Here is a 12,345-nt window from a genome sequence, read left to right as displayed (position 1 = left end):
TGTGACCATTTTACTGTCTTTATCCTGGGAGCTTTGAAAAAAAAATAACATAGAGTCATGGCTTTTTTAAAAATGATTCTGTAAATTATATAATCAATTACGCTTTGAAATTTTTCAAATCTCTAGCTGACTCTTATATCTATTTTTTTCAATTATATCCATGCGATAAAATAAGGCAAGGAAAGTGTGCTGTTCTCTAACGCCTGTTGATAATGTTCAGTGACTCTGAATGGATTGAATGTTTTGTTTTTCTTTCCACTGAATAAAATTCTTCAGTGTTCGGAATCTTGCAATTGGTCAACTAAGAGACAAATGCGAGTGAAAGTTACTGTCACTGAAACACTTACCTCTCACTAGATAGCTTGTTTTGCCATTCATTAAAGTTTTAGTTATTAAGTCAGATTACTATTTATTTTGCGCTAGTAAACACTTCAGTTGGCACTTTGCAAAGCTGCAAGACACAAGTGTGAAATATGGACACTCATTAAAACGTCCCTTTATATTCTCAGAATCGCGTGAAAAAGATAGTTATCAAGGATATACTACTTCTATTGTCTGAGCTATATATCTTCGGAGCTCGTTTTTGGACATTGATAACCGAAGTTTAGGAACACAGTGACTACGTAGCTGAGAGTCAAGTACGTTATGAATAATTAACGAGTCCTTTGAGATAAAACTCGGAAAATTGGGAAGATAACTCTTGTATTTGGCTTTCATGACACCTGTTTTGTTTTCTTTCAAAGAAACAGAAAACTTTTTTTTATAAACTGTATTTTGCCACTGAATCTAAAGGAGTTATGTGCATAATTCCAGGATAAACCAACTCTCAAAATGAACTAATGTCCATTTCCGATTGGTTAATACCAGGTATTACGTAGATGTATATTCTGTTAAGTTAATGACTTAATGACAGGTATGATGTTGATTATAAAAGGATATATATATATATATATATATATATATATATATATATATATATATATATATATATATATATATATATATATATATATATATATATACACAGTATTAGGCCTATATCCAACCCTGGGTTTGTGTAGTATGCGCAGTGAAAACAACGTGGAGACGCGCGTTCACTTGAGAATTTCCCCAGAAAATTTTCACAGGACTGGATATGATTATAAGTATTTATGACTGCCTCAGTTTATATACTGATTTGTAGCTGAGATATATGTTTCAATGTATTACGGCAGCTGTGAAGGTGATCATCTGAATCCAATGTCATTGCCTTATCTGATGCCAAAACAAACACCATGGGTGGTTTATGAAGAACGGGATAACAGTGATGTTCGACTCTAAAACGGAAATGCATCTTCACGTTAACCCCAGACTGGACAAGAAGAAAAAAAGGAAAAAAACACAAACAACTAAAACTTGTTGACCGATGATGGATTCATTTACATGTCCACATGAATATTACCAGTTTTATATTTTTACTCAGATATTCATCAGTAATTCAGCATTAGAAAAAAAAATAGTGCGAAATGAAGCCGCAAACAAGGAGTCATCTAAAATCATATGCGTGCGTCTGGTGTATTGGAACTTCGCAGGGTTTAATATATTAGTCTGAGTCAAATGAAATTAACCTACCGCAGAATGATACGATACCGTCTTTGAAAGAAAAGTTCATGGAGATATATAAATAACGTTTAGTTTGACCGCATTTACCTTTGAGAAAATTAGGGAATGTCACTCCGAAAATTCCTTTACAATGGACATTCGAATGCAATGTTATTATTAAAGTCGTCTGCTGGATAAATTAAAGTATTTTTCTACTGGATTAATTCAGCTATTCCTAGCAAAAACCGCAAGGTCGCCGTTGACAAAAATATGTCCGAGTAGACGGGTATAAATTATGTAAAACGCGTTACGCACTATAATTTTAAAAGAATAATATTTCTTTATGAAACTATGGTGCGTAGATTGTCCATCTTGAAAAAGTCTTTCGCGTGATAAATTGTACTAATGGCAAGCAGTTTAAGATGCAAAGGTGTGATGAATTACGATGAAAACTATTTTCATTGTTTTTTGTTTTTTTTTTTTTTTGTTTTTTTTTTTTTTTTTTTAATTGAACCTGTCCCGTTGTTAACGAACACTCTAATCACTCTAATTGGAAATCTGCATATTACACTTCTCGGGCTTGTATATCTCTGTAAACATCAATAGGAGATCTTGACCTCTTATTGTGTTGTTCAGAAGGTGTGTGTGTGTGTGTGTGTGTGTGTGTGTGTGTGTGTGTGTGATAATTGATTGTCATGAACAAATGTGCTTTAGACCTTAATTGCACAGCTGGGACGGCACAAAGTTCCTCAATAAATGTATTAAAGATGTCTGTTGTTATCTGCAAACACTCTAGGAGGGTAACAAGCATGACCTCGGATTCAACCACCACATCACCCTAAGAGGGTAACAAGCATGACCTCAGGTTCAACCACCTTTTTAGTCAAAATCATCAACAGGAACTTGTGACCCCTACGTTTGTTGTTTAGAACATTGGGAAGTTTGCGAAACTTGATATGTGATTCATGACCTGTACGTTAGCATTTTCAGCGGGAATAAATCATTAGTTAACTCAAAGACTGACAGACCGACTAGGTATTAATAGGACAGCACTAGTCAGACATATTACTCCAGAAAGCACCGTTTGATTGGTCAGTTTCTTATCATCCTCGATGAACCACTTGAGAATGCTGCTAATTTAGAATAAACATTATGTGGAGATCCTTGAGAACTGGATCTGGTTTAATAGTTTTACCATTTCCCACTCAGCTTGTCTTCCCATGCCAGGTGCTTGCTGTTGGCCTAGCACAAGTTTGAAAATCTCCTAATTATTTATTACTAGTAATAAAATATATAAACTTTGTATATATTGGTATTAGGACAGGGAAAATATTACTTAATGGCTAAGTGCAACTATCTGCAAATTTTTTCGATCAGCATTCTCCGATATGAAACTCTTTTTAAATGAAAGTCAACACCTGTAGCTGGGAGAACAACAGTCAGTGAAATGTGCTGAGCTCAGCATGACCCTTTTAGTCATTATAGTATAATTTGCCATGTCTGAGATAATGGCACCATTAGATTATTGTTTATTTACTTCTACTGGTCATAGACCAGAAGAGCTTATGGACTGGTCTTTTTTCCTTCGTTCGTCTTATGTTAGCACCAACGTTATGGCAAATCTTCCTAAGCTATTTGGAGGATTGCCATGAAGATTTATCAACACATTCATTCTAATGTCTAGTTCTTCCTAAATGAAAATAGTTATGTTCTTACAACCAATATGGCCATCACAGCGGTCATCTTGAAAACAGAATGAATGGTTATATTAACACAGGTTTTTCACACAAAAAACGTCATAAAATGTCTGTTTGGTTCTAAATTAAAACTTTCCTAATGTGAGATCCAGTATGGCCGCCACGGCAGCCGTTCTGAAAATCCTGCCAACGTTATTCCTCCTACATGGATATTCAACTTGGGGTTTTCGATAATAGAATTCTTATGATGTGTAGCTGGTCTTAAAAATCGCCTCTGTCTGACATCCTATATAGTAGCCATGGCAGCCATCTTAAAAACCTTGTTATCATAACTCTACCTGAACAGAAGGTCATATGGCCACTACACTGCGACCATCTTGAAACTCTTGTTCTTGCGACTCCTTATGAATGGATGTTCGTATCAGCATGAGGTTTTCACTTCAAGACTTCTTATGACGTTAAGTTGGTCTTAAATGACAATGGTGCCGATCTAACATCCAATATGGCTGTCACAGCAGCCATCTTGAAAACCTTGTTATTCCTACTCCTGAATGACAAGTCATATCTTGAAAATATCGTTAGAACTACTTCTCGCAAAGGGATGTCTATATCGACATATGAGCTTTCACCAGTAAACGTCTTATGATTACTAGTTGATCCAAAATGAAAATGGTGCCAGTCGTACATTTAATACTACCACTCCCCCTTAATTGATGACTACTGTGACACGAGTTCTTCACCAGCAAGACTTCTAATGATGTACATTTTAACCCAAAGAAAACAGTGACAAGCTGACATCCATTATGTGCACTACCGCAGATAATTTCAAAATCTTGTTATCGCTGAAGGATATAGAAATGCTTTCAGCATTTGACAGGTAATTGGAAGAAATGGTCTTCTCTTAAATTCCTGGAAAAATCTTTTTGCCCAGTAAAGCGTCAGTCCCTTAGAGGGACATTTGGTTGTTGGAAATGTTTTTGGCTCTACTACCTAATGGCATGGCAGTCCTGCTAGCGTTATAATCCTTTATGGTCGGCTAACCTCAGTGACGGGAGAGATTTCTTTTAGAGTGTGGGGATTTGTCTGAGATAACTGCAGAACTGCAGTCAATATGTGAAGATGAAATATAGTGAAGATGAAAATATAACAAAAATACTAGCCGAAGCAGGCGAAATTGTGTGTGGTGCAAGAAAATATACGTTATATTCTAGAATTTCGGAGGAAACAAAATGGGAAAGACTTTCAACAAGACGGTTTATATATAAACTTCGGTACAATATACAGTTATTTAAGAGCTTAACGTTGTTGGTTTTTTTCTGAGTTTTTTTGGGTATAAACTGTCAGTTGCCGACTCACACAGCAAATAACGCCTGAAGGGCGTTATGTAAGCTGTGTGAGTCGGCAGATGACAGTTTATACCACGATAAACTCAGAAAAAAATAACCTTAAACTCTTATAATTGAAATTTCAATCATTCATTATGATATTTTGTTTGTATAAAAATTTTTTGAAAAACATATAAAAACAATCTTAACTGAGCGTAGTAATACATGCTTGCTGTTTTCTGTTACGTACTATTTATAGCACTTGAAATTGTCCTGCTTGATCGTAATAAGGTCATCATAAAACCAGTCTTTCAACCAATGGAAGCCAAATTTATTCAATTTTTTTTTTTAATTGTTAGAATGTTCTTTTCCTTTAATGCTTACTTCGCGTCTGCCTTCACTGACAGTGTTTATCTTATGCTGTACACGTGACTCTATTTATAGAAGTGGGTATTCTTAGCAAAGTAGTTCTCCTCACAGTTCGTACAGAAATAAACGCGTTATTTTGATCACATGGTCACATTCTAACCAATGGAAATGTTAATTTCCTTTACCGGCTACTGGCATTGCAATTATTATGTAAACAATGTATGTTGACATAGAAAACCTTTGGCTATATAGTCACGATATCATATATATTTATTACGGTCTCATAATATGCGGGGTTTTTGTGTGGACCTGGGCAGTCTGTGCTCTGGCCCTACTTTTGCAGTCAAATTAGTAAATTTTTCCCTGAATAGCGGAATAGATTCCATTAAAGCTCAAACGAAGCACTTTCTCAATAAAATCAAACACCCTCCCCTTCCCGAAAACTCCTTAATTGTGACCATGTACAAGATAAGCTAATTACTTAAATATATCTTTATCGTGCAAACCATGTATACATGACGACTTTAAAAAAATAAGAATTACAAGCGAAGTTTATCAATAAAGTATCAGTTTAAAAGCCATTGTATACAATCAACAAATGAATTTAACATTTGCATAAACAATGTCACTGTTTAACTTTTGACAAATGTTGAACACCCATACATAAACATGCTAAAGCTACACTGCCACTTGTAAATCTTATCTACGATAATTAGTAGAGGTCAATAAGGTCATATGACAACTGTCATGGTAACCGCGTGCGTACATCTGTGTACTTCTCGTCGTTTAGTCCAGTAGGACTCCTTAAATAGCATAACAAATAATAATAACAATAATAATAATAATAATAATATTATTATTATTATTATTATTATTATTATTAAAAATATATCTGCTATGAATTGTTTATTCACTTCATATATCAGTTATTGACAAACAAATCGAACGTTTTTTTTTAAATTGCCATTTTGTTCTAGATTTTGAGATAAATATACCATGACACATTGTGCACCAGATAGAAATATACGGTAGAACTAAGCTTCATATTAACAGCACTGGAAAACTGAGAGTAAAGAAAGTCCATCTTCAAAGTAGCACTTTAACGACCACATATTTTGACAATACTGTGAGTCATTTATAAGTCCATTTTAAAGATCGCCAAATTAGAATTGCTAAGTTCTTGTGTCCAGAAGTTGACAAGGCAGGCCACTGTGTTAGCCACGTTTTCTAAAAAGTAGCGTATGTGATTAAAAGGCTTTTCATCATGGCATTTTCTCAAAACATAACAGACTTATTTTCCTGAATCAGAAATCCTTACAATGGCATATTCTTGAAATTAAGTCTCTTAATAGTGAACTTATGGCAAGCCGAGAACAACTTGACCTAAGGTTTTCACATTATAATATGGCTTCCTTCTCCTTTTGAAATTTCTGGCGTAAATACAATTAATAACGCTGCAGCAACTTGAGAATATGTTAGGAATGTTGCAGTTGAGGGTATACAGTGAAAGTATGGAAATGACATATGCATGTCATTTCAAGACTCTATCGACCAGCCTCGTGTAGGTTGGCCTCAGCACGAGCAGAACCGTGCTGCAGACCGATGGAAATCTCAATCAGGCCAGAGGTTTGTTATCACTTCGGAGACGCCGTATAACAGAGTCGGATCAAATCAAGTGTTGGGTTTTTCATTCCAAAATTTCAAAAGGCCCCTGACTTTCCGCGAAAGGGCACCAAATCAAAAGTCAATGTGTCTATTTACTCAAAGTGTGCATAATAACCAGTAAAAGTTTGCAAGAATAAAACGATGCCCGGATGGTCATATTTCAAGTTGACAAGTGACTGTACGTCTGTGTGTATGTTTATTTTATGGTGGGGAGGGTGCCGGGAGTTTGAGAAAACACCCTCCCTCATCCGGCTTGGTAAGTTACACATAAGTGTTATGTTACCTCTCTCTCTTTCTCTCTCTCTCACACACACACACTGAGAACTAAGCATGAAGAAGAGAGTGAATACACTAGCTTCGAAGAATTATCTAATTAAAGTCTCCAGAAGTGATCACAAATTTACTATGAATACATGGGCTATATTTTGAGATATTTTTAGTCAGAACTGTGTAACAAAAATGATCTTTTGATATCTACGTTAAGCATATATATTCTTAGACAAATATCCTCAAGTATAGTTCAACAGGGTTGAACAGGTTTATCTTCCCAGATTTCTGGAAAGATACCAAACCAACTTAAAAACGATAATTACAGATCTTAACTTCACAAGAGCATCATTTATTTGAGTCAAGTTTCGCAAGGTGTTTATGGGTATAACTTTCTTTGGAAGTCTTTGAAAGAGTTTTAAACGATATAAGGGGTGAACTAGTTAAAGTATAACTTGGCACCAGTTTTACCCACCATTCCTTGCAAAAGGATCCCTAAGTTGCTTGCAAAAATGTAGCCGTTGGAACGGGATTTCCCGTATCTGCCTTCGTCTGCTTAAAATTATACTTCTAACTGAAACGATAATTAATTTACTTGCTCAGAATAATAAAGGTTTCGTGATATCAAAGTTTGTAGTTATTGTTTATTTTGTTAAGTATTTGTTCAGAAATCTGAAAGGATATACATGTACTTGTATTGTCCTGTTGAACTAGGCTATAATATACTAAAAAATTGCATAGATAAAATAATCCACGAGAGCGAAATGAAATATGTTAATATATTTCAAGGGAAAGTAATATATACTTTAGTTTTTTTTATATACTAACACAAACATTCGTCTTGGACCCTTTCGAGCCACTTAACCTAAAGTGACATGCTTTAACCTCTTTGACCTTGTTATCTTACAGGACTTAAAACCACTGATTCTAATAATGTATGAACTAGTTAGCTTTCCAGGAGTTATCAGTCAAAACCTCACAGGTAGGAAACAATTCCTTTTTCCCCGTCAACGCCAACACCTCAGTCTTGTTGAAAGTTTTCCGAATATATTTACATCAGTGTTCTCAACTATAATTGGCATTAATAGTGAAATGATCTATCTACGAGTGTCGTTGCAGATAGAGTTTACTATTACGCTTTGTTGTGACATGAAAATGAACTAACTGAACTGTCCTTCGATCTATCGGTCTCTCTGTCACATGACCTATATATTCTCTTACTTCTGAATTAAAAAAGTCATAAATTCTTCATTCATTTCTCAGAATTTACATCTATCCGAGTGTATAGCTGGTTCTAATGGTTTCTCTTGATTTATATACTCGGTTTATACGTATAACTTAAGTTGATCATCAAGAAACGAACCTGTATTAAGGAGAGAAGAACAACTCTCCCCCAACCCAACCCACCCAACCCAACAAGAATAACAAAAGAAATATAAAAATAAAAAACGAACAACTGCATCGTAACAACGTAAGGATCTAATTATTGTCAAAATGCCCAAAAAATATCGTTAGTTGGGATATTTTCTGCATGAACAGGACATTAACTATTTTAATGGCTATTTTACGGCTTCTTTTAATAGTATCATAAGCCTTTTCATTTTCTTCGTGATAATTTATGGTGCTTCTAATAAAGTCTTTCTGATCATTCAAAATTTGGAAAATTAAAGAAGTAATTAAATGGTGTTTGCCAATGTGGTTGCACAAGCAGTCGTGGAAATTAATATGGTCTAAATATAAATTTAATGGCAAAACATAATCGTATAAATTTAAGAAAATTCTTTTAAAATCCAACACAACTAAACGAGGAAAACGGCTATTTTATCCCCGTGGGTACGGGGACACAAGACTTTGAATAGCTGGTGACAAAAAGTAAAATTAAAATTAAAAAAGTAGAATTTAAACATCTTTGAAATTTTACCAGATTGACTGACGTAAAGCATAGTTTTTTTTCTGAAAAGATACGAAATTAACCATTAGAATTCATCTTAGAATAAAGAAGACCAGCAAACAGCAGGGTATCTATAAAAATATATTTATATAACGGATAGAACAACAGACTTTACAATATGGACCAGTTATGAACATGTTAAGAAAAATCATATCAGTACTCAGAATGAGTTCTGGGATAAATAGACGTTCAGTATAGACGTTCATTTCAAACGTAAAGTAGTATTTTGTCAGCTCAGTGTAGACAGTTCTTTCAGACGTCAAGTAGTATTTTGTCAGCTCAGTGTAGACAGATCTTTCAGACGTCAAGTAGTATTTTGTCAGCTCAGTGTAGACAGTTCTTTCAGACGTCAAGTAGTATTTTGTCAGCTCAGTATAGACAGTCCTTTCAGACGTCAAGTAGTATTTTGTCAGCTCAGTGTAGACAGTTCTTTCAGACGTCAAGTAGTATTTTGTCAGCTCAGTGTAGACAGTTCTTTCAGACGTCAAGTAGTATTTTGTCAGCTCAGTATAGACAGTCCTTGAAATTAAACATGGATCAGTTGGGCTGCAAGAAATACAAAAGTACCGACAGAGAGCACCACGAGGTCAATGACACGAAACAGGGTTATTACCGTGTTTCCCATCAAATCCTAATTGAAGATTTTTACTTTTGTTCACGCTTATAAATCATCAATAACAAGGTGAAATGTAAATATAAAAACACCTGTTTTTGCTTCGTCGGAACATTATCAATAAACTTAATCTAACCACTTTAGCAAGAAGAGCAAGTCATTACAACCTCACTTTACTTCCTGTATTTATTAAGTTTATAACAAATAGTTAATTGTATGTTGAACAAACATGTTTCCAGTAAATTTGTATCGTATACATATTTGTGATCTTGGCCACACAAAAATGCCTGTTTTATACAAACAAATATCATTTACTTTTCAATGGTGCTAACGCATGTGACAGAGTTGAGTTGCACACAAAGTATTACGTCGCCACATGCAATGGTGCCTAGAACACTGCTACATGTAAATGAACAAGAAAGTAATTTTTTAGTGGAGCATGAAAAATGCACGCACGTAACTTATTGCTTGATGTACGTTCCGGACGTTGTGATTTCAATTGTGAGAGAACCAGTACTGTATTAAAGTAACTGTCATCACTATGACCTACTACGTCTGCGTGGCCATACAGTTATGGCTCATTTTTACTTAGACTGGGATAAGGACGAAGGAAATAATTGCTTATTCCATATTCAGCTCAAATATAGAAAAAAGGAAATACTTCCATATTTCTTATTCATGTTGAATAATGAAAACAATATTTGTTCCCTATTTGGACTGAACAAGGACAAACATAGTTACCTTTTTGATTTTGAACCTTGCAAAAAGAAAAATATTCATGTATTTATTATTTGATGTAAGCTAAAGATGACAGAACCAATTCCGTCTTTTTCTCTGTTTTGAATAAAGGAACTAGTAGTCTGCTTATTTCAGATCAACCAGGAAAAATGAAACAGTTTCTTGTTCCTAATTCAGTTTGAAACGTGTTTTGTCCCTATTCGATCCAAATAAAGAATAAAGGAACTAATAAGGAAAAGAGTAGTACATTGTATTTGCTAAATCCGACCGAATCGGGAAAAAGGAAACATTTCTTTAATTCTGATTCAGTCAGAAAATATTTTCTTGTACCATATCCATTCCAAATAAGGAAATGGAAATGGTTCCTTATTCCTTATGTTCCTTATTCAGTCTTAAGAAGGAAACTGGAGACGTTTGCTTATTCCCTATTTGTACCACCCCACCTCCACCCAAAAACAAAAATGGTTAAGGAAGCATTTGCTTTCGTAGTTTGAACCGAATAGACCAGAGAAAGGAACTTGTAAGTTGAAGAAAAAATCGTTTCCAGTCATTTGACACTGAATACGTATTTGACAGTACTTGACAATACACTTTGTTGATAGAAAGAAAATACCATTACTTTAAAAGGATACTAACGTAACAAGATCTGAATATCTTTCTTTCGTCTCGTATTCATATTGAATATGGATAAATGAAATAGAAATATATATATCTCTATTTTCCCGGTTCGAATCAAATAAAGGGAAAATAAACATTTTCATTTTAGCTATTTAGACCTAATTAGACTGAATTAAAATGAACGAATGAAGTGTTCTCATTTTTCTTATTCAGTACGAATAAAGGTAACAAAAATATTGTTGTTGGGGGGATATTCAGACTGAATAATGAATAAAAAATTATGTATTTTATCCTACTGAATAAGAAATAAAGGGAAAGGAACCAACTTCACTTTGAATTTCCCATCTGCGATGCAGTGCGTACCTAACATTTTCCAGCCGATCGCTGGATAGGTTTTAGAATATAATGTTTGATAACTCTTAAGCACAAGCATCGCCCTCAATTTCAATTACTAACATTCAAAATAAATTTTCATCAAATCAGCATTTGAGTGCCACTTATCACCCCCACCCCCATCCCCCACTCCCATCCACCCCGCCCCCGTTCGGTCAAACCTATCGAGTGTCCGATTCGTTTTGGATCACGCATTTCGTTTGACGCTGCTAATGGATAGTCCCTACTCCATTAAATTCGCCTGCCGAGAAAGTGGGCATGAGACCGTCGATAAAAATAGATTATTGCCAGGCTCACTGTTCTATATGTCTCGTACGTGCCGGGCTAAAGATTCTATTATTTGGGTCAACATTATATGGATAGAATAGACAAAGACAGCCCAAAAAGGAATTACTCTTTTAATTCAATATTAACGAACACTCCACAAATACCCGAATCTGATTACAGGGACGACAAGGGGAGGTGGTGCAACCCGGAATATATCCCCGGGACCAGGTCCTCTAAGGGGTCCCGGGCCGAACAATTTTTAATTTTATAAGAGAAATTTTTTGTTTGAAGAAGAACTAGGAGAGGCCCTGGTGTGTCTTACCCCAGGGCCCGTGATCGTTCTCTGCGGCCCGGTCTCATTAATAAAATCTACTGTAGATTATGACTATTACTATTTACTACAACAATTTCAGTGGTATAATAAATCTTTCAGTACCAAATAAAACCATGTAGAAAGAGTTATTTTATGAACTCATTAATAAAATAATTATCGTGCGAATCGCTCCTATACTGAGTATTTTCAAGTTGCAAGGTTTCTGAAACGCTACCAAATTAGTTCCTAATGCATAATTTTAATGTTCCACAATGATACGTTGTATTTAAGACAATTTTCACACAAAGTCACTGAAGAATTTGTTTGTTCAAAACTCTCTCTAGAAATATAATTATAGCAACAGTGTTTCAGTACTATTGCTTCCTCTATACCATGAAATTTGGTTTAACTGCGCTGTATTGATAGCCTAATTATATCATCGTACAAAGAAAAAGCCTTAAAGCTCTTGGGAAACGTTATATCTGCTCAGCTAAACACAAAGTATAGCTTTCATGTGTCCAAATTACTGAAGAAAAACACGTTTCGTT

General features: G+C 34.9%; 1 protein-coding gene across 1 annotated transcript in view; it reads left to right on the top strand.

The window, feature by feature from the left end:
- Positions 1-12,345, top strand: part of LOC149804593 (uncharacterized) — a 76,911-nt gene that overhangs the window by 53,102 nt on the left and 11,464 nt on the right. The window lies entirely within an intron of this gene.

Source organism: Sinohyriopsis cumingii, chromosome 2 (assembly GCF_028554795.1).
Source record: "Sinohyriopsis cumingii isolate HCF-2022 chromosome 2, ASM2855479v2, whole genome shotgun sequence".
In the NCBI taxonomy this organism is placed as follows: domain Eukaryota; kingdom Metazoa; phylum Mollusca; class Bivalvia; order Unionida; family Unionidae; genus Sinohyriopsis; species Sinohyriopsis cumingii.
The sequence above is the reverse complement of the archived record's forward strand: the minus strand, read 5'-3'. Positions and strand labels throughout refer to the sequence as shown.